Source organism: Equus caballus, chromosome 1 (assembly GCF_041296265.1).
Source record: "Equus caballus isolate H_3958 breed thoroughbred chromosome 1, TB-T2T, whole genome shotgun sequence".
In the NCBI taxonomy this organism is placed as follows: Eukaryota; Metazoa; Chordata; class Mammalia; order Perissodactyla; family Equidae; genus Equus; species Equus caballus.
This window is the reverse complement of record NC_091684.1, coordinates 193440797-193455266: the sequence shown is the minus strand read 5'-3', so window position 1 is coordinate 193455266 and position 14470 is coordinate 193440797. Positions and strand designations below refer to the sequence as shown.

The following is a 14470-nucleotide window of genomic DNA, read 5'->3' as shown; positions in this document are numbered from 1 at the left end:
AAAATATCACAGAAACAAAATCTTTTGATCACTAGAGGCTAATTTTGATGGACTATTTGAAATAATTACAGTTCGGCAATTTACAAATATGTATTGCAACAGAAACTTTATTGTGTTTATCCTTCAGAAATAAATTTCTTGTTTTTTTCTTGTTTTGAAGATGTGGCGAAGTGATAAATTAAAATTCACAGCTTATCAGTGTGACAGAAGTTTAAAAATAGAGGAATTTGAAAACAAACCTTTGTATTGCTAAAAATATAAGAAGTGCTTCTTTATGAAATTTCTACAGTTTGTTTTCTCTTTGGGGGGAGAAAAACTGCATTTGATCTGCATTTGACTGACTGCAAGACAAAAGTCAAGTTGGTCTAATTTAAAATGACTTGCTCCTATCGTACAATGTCATCTCCTATTTTCAGCAGAGATAGAAGAAATTGAGTGAGAAAATTGAAAAATCATTTTAACGCTCCCCAAAGAAATTGTAACATGAGCTGGAACATATGGGTAATTTGTGAGGTAAAGTCAGCTATGGAGTCTAATCATTTTCAATGTAATTTTTGTGGCTGAAGTGTTCTACACCAAGAAAAGCTTTCTGTTTTTTTGGAGACAAAACTCTGATCAGACCTCTTCAAAGTTTCGGTTTCATTTGTAACTAGCATGCTCCTTTAAAACTTATTTGGTGGACTAATCTCTCCTTCCCCATGGATGGAGGGTTGGCTCCGTAACTTTTTTGCTCACTTTTAGGTAACAGACTGTACTAAAGTCACTTTAGGTCAAAACCAGTCTCAATTCAAACCGTAGCATGTCCGCTTCCCAATAATGGTCCAAACATTAGTGATAAATTTTCTTCTCCTCTCCAGCAGGGCCCACGTATTGGCATGGGGAGCGCCTTTTCCTCACCACCCTGTTAATATTTCTTCTCCTTTCACGGCTGGCTCACTGTGTTTTCACCTTCCAGTGTTAGGCCTGGGGGAGAGGGAGTTAAGGGGAAGAGCACAGTTTCAAGGGGTTGGTGTAGTCAGAACCAGCTGCAATTTTCAGGGCCCAGTGCAAAAGGAAATGTAGTGTCTCTTGTCCAAAAAGCAGGAAAAAAGTGTCTTAAAAAAATCCTAAAATATAAAGCTTTTTCCTTTGTTCTGCAATCTCTCTCTTGACTTGTCATGGTGTTTTTATTTGCTATTTAATGTCATTCCAAGAAAAAAAGTTAAAATTAGCATGCTTTTATTGTTCATCTTTACATTTTGCAATGTCAGTTTTCAAAGCAATGTAAGAGCATTTAACTTGTACGTAAAATCCCTGAAATTACATAGATTGTATTTTGTAGCTGTAACATACATGTACAGAGAAGTGGAAATGCTCCACAAAACTGACTCCACTGTTTTCATTCCACTTCTGGATACCTGTGCATTCTAACACTTTCTGCGTTGGGCTCACTGATAAGCAAGTGAGAACTGAAAGGAAAAGGAACTGTGAGTTACCCTGTCTTTCCCTTTCCATCTATGTCATCATTTTTTTTGTGTTAGCAGTTAGTTAATTCAGGGAAGTCAAATGAGTAAGGAAGAATATGATTAGAGTTCCCTGGTCACTTATATTTCTTAGAATGCCATTGTCTGCTTTTTGTGTTTGAAGCAAGTTCTGATTCATATGGGAGGCATGGCCTCTGGGGCCTGTCAGCAACCTCTGCTTCCTGGGTTGTAGACTAACATACTGACCTTGTACTCACTTTGAGGCTCTGTGAGCTCCCATGCATCATGGGTCCACTGGAAATCCATGCTCATGGGGCACTGAAGAATGACAGACACACATCATCTCATTGATAAAACTCTAGTTCAAAGATGCAATCATTAAGAATTTGAACACACAGAACATTAAATCAAGTTGGGGCCTTTCTGAGCGCAGGTTCCTATGCACTATGGAGTGTAGCTGCATGCAGTGTAGACGCACTCCATGAGCTAATCCTGAGTGCAGCTGTCCTTCACACATCACCACTGGCCCTTCCAGGGAGTTGACTTCGGCAGGCTTCCAGCTGACTGCCGTGAGGCCCACATCTGGTCTACATTCAACACTCAAGTGTGATTTGACTGCAAATGCGGCTGCTCTTCACATACAGCAACAACCCTCCTTTGCTTCACCACCAAAGCACCTCCCCAGTTTTCCTAGGGAGATAGCCAACTTTTGTATCCTAAGATGCTAGAAGATATATTTCCATCTCTCTAGGTGGTCTCATGGAAGTACCCCTCCCTCTAGGCTTAAGGTGAAGGAGCGGAAACCTCTCTAACCTTTCTTCTCGGTGATCTGGTGGGTTAGAGCTCATCATACAGCATCCTCATCTTTCTCACGAAGTCTCTCCCCAGCTCTACTTTTTCAAGACTTTTTTATCTCCCTGTGGGCACAAACTAGACTTTGATCTGGTTTTTGGATGATGTCCTAAAACTCTGCTTATGATTTTTTATCAAAAATCATTTTCGTGTCTGATATCTATCCTATCTTAGAGCCTCAGCTGAAACGTGCAAATTAAACATTCTGTTTCATGTAAATTATCTTAACTTGGTGCAAAGCATGCCCTAGGCACAGGGATTGAGTGTGTTAAATGTTGGGTCTTTTTGAGTCTCTTTGAGGCCATACAAAATTTGGATACCCATGAGTCTTCTTCCTGAGGACAATATTCTCCTAAGCTTTCACTCTGTCTTGATGCTCATAAAATAGGGGCGCTGATCAAAAGCAAGCTCATTGTGTGTTGGTCTGAGGAATTCAAGCATTTTCTTTATGTGTTGATAACTCATTGCTAATGCTTCACCTAAGACTAAACTATTTGTATGGAGATAATATGTTGTAAGGAAAAAAGCAGAGTTCCAGTGTCAGAAAGATCTGAATATGATTTCTGTTTTTTCTGCCTCTTACTTTATTACCTTGTGGAGCTTACTTAACCTTCCTAAGCTGTAATTCCTTATCTGATAAATTGGGAGAATAATACCAACTTTCTAGGGTTATTTGATGATCCAAGGTAAGTGAAAATTCCAGAGACCCAACTAAAGTTACTTGTCTTGATGAACATGAGTAATTTGGTGGAGAGCTTTAAATTTATTTGATGGAGAGGAAAAATTGTTATTTAAATAACCATGGACAGCAGCCCCTTCTTACAGTAGTGTATATTGCCTTAGGTTTAGCAAAAGTCTTTATGAGGGGGCTATTTATTTATGGAAATATAGGCTTCAGAGTAAGCACAAGAATTTGCAGTGTCTTGCACAATAAATTTCGAATTTAACCCAAACATGGCTATGTCACACCTATCCATATCTCCTATCTAAGCAAATACATATCACTGCGTAGTAGTGAGCAATATAAATTTTAGGAAGGTAGAAGGGCGTTTTACATCTCAGCTGAACTGCGTTTCATCCAAAAAAGCCCATCAGATGTACCTTTTGTGCATAAAGTCGCTTTCCTTAGCCTCTGTGCGGCCTCTAGTTCCTAGTTCCATACTCTTCCTAACTCCCAATCGTCCACATACCCCTTTTCTTAAGCAAGGCAATTGAACTTTGCCCAAGTTTTTCTAATTTCGCATGTTCAGACTCTTCACTGAACTCTGTCTTCAAGTATGTGAGAGACCGTTACGTTAAAAATGATGTGCTCAACAGCCAAAAGGTTCTCTAACTTCTAGGATCCACCCTCCTTAGAATTTGTAAATTATGAATAATAATAGGCTTTTCATCATTTTTTTCTTGTCACAGGCATTTCCAGGAATAGTTTAGAAATCAGAGAAAGGGGCCTGGAAAGCAGTGTGAAAAGTGCACAGACTTCAACTACCCCGTGTGGCAATTTGTGCAACTTCAGGCAGATGCAGCCCCACCCTAAGACATGTGTCTCAGGTTGTGGAGCATGAAATGAATTTCAGTCCCCTGCTCACTCATTTAGCTAGGCACCCTTGTGCAGTGAACAATCTGCACAACTCTGCGTAGTAGCCCTGGAGAGGGAGAAATAAAGTAGCAGGTGGGACCTTTGGGAAAGGTGACCTGTGACAAATTACAAACGCCTAGGGGGCTGGGATAATTTCAAAGATAGGGTTGGCTAATGTTCAATTTTAAAAATATCTGCTAAGAGGCAGTAGATAATTTCAGTTACCCTTGAGCCATGAATAAAGTTGTCTATGAAAAAGTCGTGAGTTGGTGGTACTTTGAGGAGTGAAGGGATTGAGTCTGAGTTCAGCTGATCAAACAGTGACTCGAGGTAGACATATGACTGGGGAACAGAAGCAGCTGTAACGTGGGGGTGATTCAGCAGCAGTCTTCAGCCTCGCTATCCTTTCACCAAATATCCTGGACAGGTGTGCTTTGATTACAGGGGCTGGCTGATGCTTGGATTCTAAGTCTGTAAATGGAATCCATGACTAGATCAAGGGAGGCATAGAGTCTAATGATGAAGAGCATTGGCTCAGACCACTGGAGTCGTATCCCAGTATGGTATACCCAGTGTGGGCAATGGCCCCCAGTGATCCCCGCTTCTTGATGTTCACACCCTTGTGTAATCTCCTCTCCTTAAACATGGGCTGGATTTAGTAGATTAAAGATTAAAGATTAAGTCTCCTCTCCTTAAGTGTGAGCTGGATTTAGTAGAGTAGGTTAAAAAAAGACTATGGCTTCTATCTTAGATGCTCTCCTTTTATTCTCTCCTTTATATAGTCTTAAGGGAAGACTGCTAGCTGCTATGTTGTGAGCTGCTCTTTGGAGAGGCCCACGTGGCAAGCAACTGAGGGACGTCTCCAGCCAATAATGAGCAAAGAACTGAATCCTGCCAACAGCTGCATGAGTGAGCTTAGAAGCAGATCCTTCCCCAGTCAACCCTTCAGATTAAACCTCAGCCTTGGCAAAGATCCTGCCTACAATCAGTGAGAGAACTTGAGGCGGGGGCACCCAGCTTCACTGCTTTATCAGTTATACCATTGCTGTGTAACAAACTACCTCAAAACTTGGTGGCTTGAAAAACAACAACATTTATTATCTTACAGTTTCTCTGGGTCTGGAATTTTAGAGTGACTCAGCTAGGTGGGTCCAGCTTGTGGTCTTTCATGAGATTACAATTGTAGGCGAGGAAGGCATTTCCTCTACCCACTCTAGGTCCTTCTGTCTGGGCTATGAATTAAATTGACATGAGACAGAATAAAAGGAGAAAATTAAACAAAGCTTTATAAACATCTATACATGAGAGAGACCCAGAAAAACTGAGCAAATTGCCAAAATGGCAGAGGTCTCATCTTAAATACCATCTTCAGTTACAAAGGAGGATGTTGGGGGTGGGGGAGTCAGTTATGGGAGATTGCCAGAAAAGCACAGTACACAAGAGTAAGGTTATTATGTAGATTTAAGTCCTTGCCTTCCGCATTGATAAGAGTTTCTAGAGATAAGGTCATCCCCCCTTCTTTCTGGTACAGAGAGGGAGACACCTTTACAGATGGAGATTTCCCTTACAATATAAATGTCTCTTAAAAGGGTAAGTAAATTCTACTTTCCAGAGTTTCTCTCATGTCTGCAGTTTTTAAAAGTAACCAGCTCAAAATAATCCTCATGCCAAAGAGACATATCTTGGTGTGGCCGATTCCAGTCCCCCACACAGTCAAGCTGGTAGTTGGGGCTACTGTTACCTTAGGGATTGACTGGAGCTGGAGGAGTCACTTACAAAATGACTCCCTGACATTGCTGGCAAGTTGATGGTGGTTAGGGGGCCTCAGTTCTTTGCCACATGGCCCTCTTATGACTTCTTGCATGTTCTCACAGTATGGCGTCTGGTTTCCCCCAGAATGAGTGATCCAAGAGAGTGAGGTGGAAGCTGAAATGGTTTTCATGACTTAGCATCAGAAATCATATGCCATTACTTTTGTCCTAAGAGTTGACCCCACAGACCATCACTGATAAATGAGAGGGAGGACTACCCAGGGGTAGGACTCTTATCAGGAGACAAGCTTTTTGACCTTCAACTAGTTTCTCAATATTGCTAAACCTCAGTGTCGTTGGCTTTGAAATGGGGATAATAATGGTAGCTGTCTATAGGATTGTGAAGATTAAATGTAATATTTCAGATATTAGTACTTAGCAAACAATACATGCATGTTCTCTTTTCTCAGCGTAAGTTTTCTTAAAAAGGTGTGTGTGTATGTAAGAGTAGAAAGTGATGGGCATTTTCAGTATAACCATCTTGAGTTATAAGAGAACCTTATGTGTGTGCCTAAAAAATGTTAGCTATTTTCATCATTGTTATTACCAGTTATGAGGGAATTATTGCTTATATTGCAGAGCTGGCCCATCTTTCTTAGCACTGTTTCAGAGGGATTCCATAGATGATTTGTTATATGATCCTCTTACATCTGAAGTTCATCGGGAAGCTATCTAATGGCAGCTCTTGATTAAACCACATTTAACACATTATGACCTAATAAAATATTCTGGCTAGTGAGACTGCCTCATTACATGTCACAGAAATTAAAAGTGCAGCTTCCAATATAAGTCTGCTGTCCTTAATGTGCTGGCAGAGGGCTTTTTGCTGATAGGGTCAGCAGAATACAGAACATGCCTGATCTACAATACCCGCAGTTCAGATCATAGATTCTGAATCTTGTTTAGATTGTAGAGGAGTGCATTATATTTGCTTTCCGTCTCACAAAGGTGGAGTACAGATTCTGCAAGAAAATGGGTTTTAGTTTTAGGAATGATTTAATCGTAAGGAGCAGAAACTCAATCAGGTAGCTTAAAAGAAAATGCATTTATTTTAAGTGTTCAGAGAAATCTCACAGAATGCAACTGTTGGAAACAGCCACCTCTCATGAGACTGGAAATCCATCAGATGATGTTTCCTTCTCTCTTGCCACATGGTCTTAATGTCTCGTCTTGGGGTCTGTGTAGTAGTTAACTTCTAAAACGGTCTATAATGACCACTCCCTCCTGGTATTCATGCTCTTATGTAATCTTCTCCCCTTGAGTGTGGGCTGGACTTATTGACCCACTTCTAAAGGTGAAAGTAATGGGATGTCGCTTTTGAGGTTAGGTTAACAAAGATGGCAACTTCAATCTTGGGTGTGTGCACGCTTTCTCTCTCTCTCTGAACACCTGTGCTGGGGGAAGCAAAGTGCCATCTTTTGAGTAGCCATATGGGGAGGCCCAGATGGTGTGATCTAGAACCGAAGTCCTCAGTCCAACAGCCTGTGAGAAAGTGAGGCCCTCAATCTGAAAGCCCATGAGTGACTAAAGCCTGCCAAAAACATGTGAACTTGGAAGTGGATGCCTCATCTCCAGGTGAGTCACGGAATCTTGAGATGGTTGCAGCCCCAGCTGACAGCTTGACTGTAACCACATGAGACACTTGGAGCCAAAATTACCTAGCCAAACTGCTTCTCATTCCTGACCCCTAGAAACAGTGAGATAATAAATGTTTGTTGTTCGAAGCTGCTAATTTTTCATGTAATTTGTCATGCAGCAATGGATAATGAATACAGATTTTGGTGCCTAGAAGTAGGGTGCTGCCATGATGAAAACCTTAAATGAAGCAGTGGTTTTGGAACTGAGATTTGAGCAAAGTGTTAGTGAAACTCTAAAGCGCCCTGAGGAAGCTGTTAATAGAAGCTTCTTGGTCTTTTGTAAGGCTGGGGGTGAATACTGGCAGTAAACTGAAGGAATGGGGGATCTTTGCTATGTAGTGGCAGAAAAGTTAGCAATATTGTTGCTCATAGTAATGTGAAAAGTAGAAAATGTACTTTATGAACTGGGTGATCTAGAGGAGATTTCCGAGCAAAATGTTGAAGCTGCTGTCTGGTTTCTTCCTGCTGCGTGTAGTAAAATAGGAGAGAAATGAATTAAATTGATGGAAGGTTGTTAAATAGAAAGGTGCCAAGACTTGATAGTTTTGAAAATTCTGTTTTCCCAGATGCAAGTGGTGCCAAAATTAAGAAATTACTTTTGATCAAAGATCAAATTGAGGGCACTCCCGGGAATACAGTGATCTAAAGGTGAAGCAAAGGATGTGACTGTCAAAACTTCTGTTAAGCTCTCAGAAAAATCAAAGGTCACACAAAGGGCCTTTACAGAGATTAATGGTGGGTCTCATCAGATCCTCTCAACAAGGCAATAGTGCTTCTAAGAAGCTTAAGGGCATTGTGTCTCAGCTGTCCTAGCCAAGGCTCAAGGGCGAAAAGAGCTTATTTCAGGATGTGTGTGTGTGGCATTTATCTAATGGAGTGAACCCCAAGATGATTCACAGGAGACCTACAAAATTCTTAAAAGAGTTATAAATCCAGAAACATCACCAATTTGGACTCAGGAGGATAGAGACAGTGTGGAAAATGGAGAGGCTTTTGGACCCCAGAATTATATTGGAAGGAAGGAGACTGTGAGAGCTGCTTAGCTGTAAACACATGCTACCTTTTGCAACAAAAGGAAGGAGAACTCAGAGGTTAGAATAAAGAACTGAGAAGGTGGAGTTGAGAGTCAGGGAGAATTGTTCCCAGGCCTCGAAATCTAATCAAGGAGCGTCCAACATTTGTCCAGCGGGATTTCAGAACTGCCACGGACCAGTGACTCCTTCATGTATCCATTTCTTCCCTTTTTGACAGGAATGTGAGTAGTGTGTGTGTTTGTGTGTGTGTGTGTTGTGGAGACAGATAAAATGTCTCTTTAATTTCACAAGTCTATTTGATCAAGACGTATTGAATTTGAGGAGCTGTGCTTAAGGAAATACAACTGAGAAGCCTCATAAACACCTGGATCTAGTTAGATGGCAGGATTCTGGACTTTGAACTGATACTACAGTGGGATGAAACTCTTGATGCTTTGGAAGAGGAGGGAATTTGGCATGTGAGAGAGGTGTGAATCACCAGGACCCACAGAGAGCTGGTAGGCAGCTTGTAAGATGGCCCCAGTGATCTTCCCTCTTGGTATTGCATACAGGCTGGACCTAGTGACTCACTTCCGATGCCTGTAATGTAGCCAAAGGAATAGGCTGTCACTTCTGAGACTAGATTTCAAAAAGACTTTGGCTGCCATCTTAGCTATGTTCTTTCTCTCTCTGCCTTTCTTTCCCTCAGATCACTGGTACCAGAGGAAGCAAGCTGCCATGTAGTGAGCAGGCCTATGGAGAGATCCATGTGGTGTTGCGAGGAACCGAGCCCCACAAGTGGTTTACCCCCGGAGGTTCTGCAGCCTGCCGACAACCACGTGAGTGAGCCTAGAAGCAGATCCTTTAGCTCCAGCCTGATCTTGAGATCCCCGCAGTCTCAGCTGACAGCTTGACCACAATGTTATGAGAGACCCTGAGCCAGAACCACCCAGCTAAAGTGCTCCCAGATTCCTGACCCTCAGAAACTGTGAGATACTAAATGTTGTTTTAAGACACTGAGTTTTGGGGTAATTTGTTACTCAGCAATAGATAACTAAGACAGTATGCTTTCTCTCCTTACAGATTGGTTTTTCTGCTGACTCATTGCTTTCACATGAGGTCACTTTGCTTCCTGGCTGTAATCAAGTGACTCACTCTCTGGGTCCCAATTTCAAAATTTTAGAGAGAGAATCTTAATGGTTCAGCTTGGGTCAGAGGTCCCATCCTGGTTCTATTTCCTTTACCTAGAAATGGCGGAGCAGGAAGTATGTAGATTGCCTTTTCCAGGTGTTGGTGAGTTATGTTCTTATAAAGACAGTAGAGAGGAAATGATGGGCCTTTCCAGAACTGCTTCTCTGAGAAAAGGTGCCCCAGAACTGTTTTCGTATCTGGCAAAGTGAGCTGGATTATCCACAACAGTGAATCCAGGGCCTATAACATATTTCAAAGATTCAATAAAAGTGCCATAGGAGGAGATGGTATTAACAGAGATACTTTTAAACAGTTATACATACTAAATGGAAGTTAATGCTGGTACAACTCAGCAGTAATTAGTAAAGCTAGTTCCCCAGTATTTTCGCTAAGGTACTTGAGCTGACCGTGCTCTTTGAAAGGTATAACCATGCAGGTCATCCCTGGAGCTGTCTAGTGAGTACACTGAGGGACTCCTTCAGGGGGATGCTCTCATTCATCAGGAATGACTCAGAAGGCTGTTAGGAAGGAATTGGCTCAAGCCCCTGTGATGGGGAGGGGGGACTGCTGTGTATGCCTAAGGGCGCTAGGAGTTAAGTTGACGTTTTATGTTTCATGGGTGCTTTCTAGTTGCAAACTGCAGTGATTTTTTTTTTAAAGTAGGCTGAACTCAAAATTGTATTACAGTAATAAAGAACTGTCTTGTTGAAAGTCTTTTGTTCTTTTTTATTTGATTAGTGTTACTCTATATAGCACAGTGACTAGAATGTTCTAGAGGGGATTATAAATTACACCCTAAAAAATAAAAAAAAAACAAACCCATGTAAGTGTTTTAGCATCAGAAAAGTTAAGGTGAAAGAAGACTTGAGTAAAATATTTAGAACCAAGAAGACTAAATATATCATAGTATCAAAACTGTTTTGAATGTGAATATGTGTAAGGTAATATTTACCTATTATTGACTAATTAGCTGTTTGTATAATTTTGAGGCCAAAGCTTGTACAGTGAGGTTCAGGCACAGGTGAATTTGCAGATCTGCTTCATGAACTCTGACCATCGGGTCAGGCACTAGCAGTCCTAGTTCCTCGAGAGCTTCCAGGAATCTTACGAGGTGGCTGTGAGCACCTTGGACCTGAAGCTATGGCTCCCAGACACCAGATTTATGACTATTTAATGATGAAGGAGAAAAAAAGAGGCTGCTCTAAATAGTGATGGGAGGGTTCAGGGGGACAAAGAAGTCTCTGTGAGGTGGGAGAGAGTTGAAGGAACGAGTCACTTTTCAAATACAGGAAGACTGAGAGTGTGATACAGGAGGCCATCGCCTGAATCAACTCCTGGTCCAGCCTTCTGGGCAACTTGGTGTTAGTTTTGGCACAGAAGATCTGGCAAAACTCAAAGAGAAGGGCTATCTTCTGGGCCAAAGGTGCTGTAATCATGTAGGTCAAAGGTTGTTTATGACTGGTTGACATAGACAACAATGACATAGACAACTAGGTGAGTTGACATAGACCTCCGTCTTTTCTGCTCTCCATTTAGGGCAGAAGATAAAGTAAACTCCCAAGAAAGATGCTAATGAGCAGCTTCAGGAAAGGGTTGGCGAAGACAGCAGGCGCCTGAGCTTCACAGGATCACATGAAGGGGCCGGAGGGAAGGGGACTAACCAAGCACACACATCCTTCTTACTGACGTGGCATGTGATCCAGTTCCCTTCCAAAAGGCTTTTGTGTCAATTCCAACTGGGGCCTGGAGGGAAGGATGAATGGGTGAGCTGAATTAAAACAAGTAAGAAGACAGCAGAAAACAAGAACCACAGACTCTAACAGTCTTCCAGTCCTTTGAATTTGTCCCTGAGGGGGCTGACATGGTCTGGAGAAAGAACAGTTAGACAGTTAGTCTTGCCCTGTGGAAAACTGCTCTTTTTCTAGTCACAAATCATGGATTCCCATTCAAACCACTAAGATATCCTGTTTTAAGTCATGTCTGCAAGTGGAATTAGGCTGCCATGTTGATGTCCAAATTTGCATATTGGCATGAAGCAATAGTGGCAATAACAGCCAAAACGTGGTCCATGCAGAGCAGGCAGCTCTTGGACGTGCTGTCAGCCACTTTTGCATGGCTGGGGCAGGTTGGCGCTTGCCACTGAATCAGCTGGCTTCTTTTAAGTCTCCTCTCATTGCATGCCACATAGACTCCATCAATTTGCAGCCAGTGGCAGCAAAATTCTCATTCTTTCTCTTCCTATCCTTGCAAAAGAATTCTAGTTTGGGAGAAAAGAGTAGTGAGAAGATAGAATGCACAGTCCCCATTTCTGTTCTACAGATACCAACACAGGGAAGTGTACCTATAAGTTAAGATTCTGTGCTTCTCATTGCATTATACAATAAAGTGCTGGATTTATGCTAAGGCATGTCACCTTTGCTGAGACTAGAAACAAAAAACACTCCAGCATAGTTCAGTCATAGCAGTGATTCTTGTGTTAAAATCACCAAGGGAGCTTTAAAAAAATCCTGATTATCCATACCAATTAATCCAGAATACAAGCATCAGTATTTATTAAAACTCTCTAGGTGATTTCAATGTGAAGTCAAAGCTAAGACGACTGAATTAGTCTCAGTGCTCCTCAGAACGGCAAATATGGAAGTCAGAAATATGTACCCAAAGCTACCCCGACTAACTCATATTTCTAATCCCTGAGGTAGAATCAACTTGTCCTTGTGCTTAATAGTTTAGTCTGAGTCTGTCTGTCTGTCTGTCTATCTATCTATCTATCTATCTACGTACCTACCTATTTACCTATCTATCTATCCGTCTATCTGCCCATCCATCCATCCAGGAAGAGAAGGTTGTGGCTATTCAGTGGAGAATGTTAAATGAAAGAGTGATCCAGATACAAGTAATTTAATAGGCAATTAGTCATTAAAGATTTTTAGATGTCAAAGAAACATGATTGGACTTACTTTAAAAATCATCTGGTAGCAGTGTCAATATTGGATCTCATGATGGGAGAGTGGACAAGGTCAGGCCAGGAAAGAGGTTATTTTGCAATAGTAAGGTGAGGAGGAAGGAAATCTTTAACTAAATATTGATGATGAAAATGGATAGGCGACTAATATGAGAGACAGCATTTTGGAAATAATGCTATTTACCTGACCGAAAAATTAAAATGATCTATGGAAAATCTATCAGAGTGAATTTTGGGGAACAACTTGGAGCTTTCCTCTGTTAAACTCAAAGTTCTTTTGGGGGCCAGGCTAACTTTCCCCATTCTCCTCTTCCAGCTTGCTGCACACTCAGGCCTTCTGCCTGCTTTTCTTTCTGCCTTCAAGCTGCCAACACACAATTCCTCCCCGGATTTTCCAAGGCTGATCTTGGAGTGGGACACAGTTCTTTGTTCCTTATGGCATTGGAAGGCAGTCACCTAGGTTCTTGATACTGTTAACATTTTACTGTGTATCACTATAATCTTTTCACCAACGAGGACCTCGAGCATCATTCTTTTCACTGTTTCCACTCAACCCAGTATCAATTTCCACATCAGTTATCTATTGCCACAGTAAGGCTGTGTGACAACCACCCAAAACTCAGTGACTAAAACAATATGTTTATTTAACTCATGAGTTTTCAGGTGAACTGGGTGGTTCTTTTGGTCTTGGCTGGGGTAATTCATGTATCGAGCCATCACAATTGGGATCTCTGACATATTTGGGTGTTGGGTGGCTTGTTCCCTAGTCTGGAAGGCCTTAGCTGGGCCAGTTGGGATTCTGTTCCATGCCTCATCCCCAGCAGGCTGGCCAGAGCGTGTTCTTGTGGCAAAGGCAGAGGAGTAAAAGAAAGAGTGGAAATGTGTAAGTGATTCTCAAGCTTCTACTTTCTAACAACCTGACGGGTAAAGCAAGTCATTTGGTTGAGCCCAGAAACCAGGGGTGGGACAGAGCACCCTGCCCAGAGTGGGAGAGCACTAAAGTTACAGGGCAAAGGCAGACGCACAAGAAGGGGGTGAAAAATGGATGCAGTGAACCCTCCGCTGTGGTTTCTCTCGTGTCCTTCGTTACCTAAGTAAGGGGTCAGCCTTCACACCCTATTCACACTCAGAGTCCTCATGGAAACAGCCCCAGGGGAGATTCTCTTAAATCCTTGGTCTTTATTCCTAGATTGATGTTTTAGCCCAAATTTCTAATTCTTTAATAATAACAACAAGAATAAATCTAAAAATAATAATAATAATGATCAAATTCTTTCCATGTAACAGCCATCACTCAGATTTCTTTGCTGGCATTATGGCACTATTTAGTCCTCATAATCACTCTTTTAGGAATTGCTGTCCTTGTGTCTCAACCGAGGAACTGAAGTTGAAGGGATTAAAAAACGTGCACAAAATCAACATTTCAATGTTTTTTTATTATTGAAGAAGTAATATGTTTTATTGTACAAAATATGAACTAGCAAAGATAAATAACAGAGATAACCACTCAGCATTTTGATGAATGAATTCTTTTATTACATATTTTGAGAGCAGTTAGCAAAGAATGAACATTTTCATAACTGAAATATGGGAAATTAGCTTTATTAATAATATTGACTTCATGTGAACAACAGAAGCCTGCATTAATAGACTACATTTATAGGGAGCTGAAATCACTAAGATATTCTTAGCTTTGCCCCAAATTGTAACCCATCTCCCTCTCCCAACTACATGTGATTTACCTATTCACTTTATTTTCTTACGCTGATAAAAATTTTTCTAAATTTATGAGGTTGTATAGAACTTAACAGGATATATAAACAACACAGCAGAAAGAGAGAATTACAATTAGAAAAGTATGCAATTTATTCCCTCTGTCATCTTGCAGGAAGCATACAAGGTGGGTAAAGTAAGTTTTATTTGCTTGCAGAAGCATGTTATATGTAAGCACAAGAAAATGATCGG

At 41.2% G+C, this 14470-nt stretch overlaps 1 long non-coding RNA gene across 3 annotated transcripts in view; it reads left to right on the top strand.

Moving 5' to 3' along the window:
* The window catches only part of LOC102149849 (uncharacterized), a 254015-nt gene that overhangs the window by 145937 nt on the left and 93608 nt on the right, over positions 1–14470 (top strand). For 2 of the 3 annotated variants that reach the window (XR_011441128.1, XR_289044.4), the window contains exon 2: positions 9062–9191. This is a non-coding gene — a long non-coding RNA (uncharacterized lncRNA). Of the gene's footprint in view, positions 1–4673; positions 4801–9061; positions 9192–11079; positions 11307–14470 lie in introns of all 3 variants that reach the window. The other variant, XR_011441131.1, reaches the window with a different exon arrangement.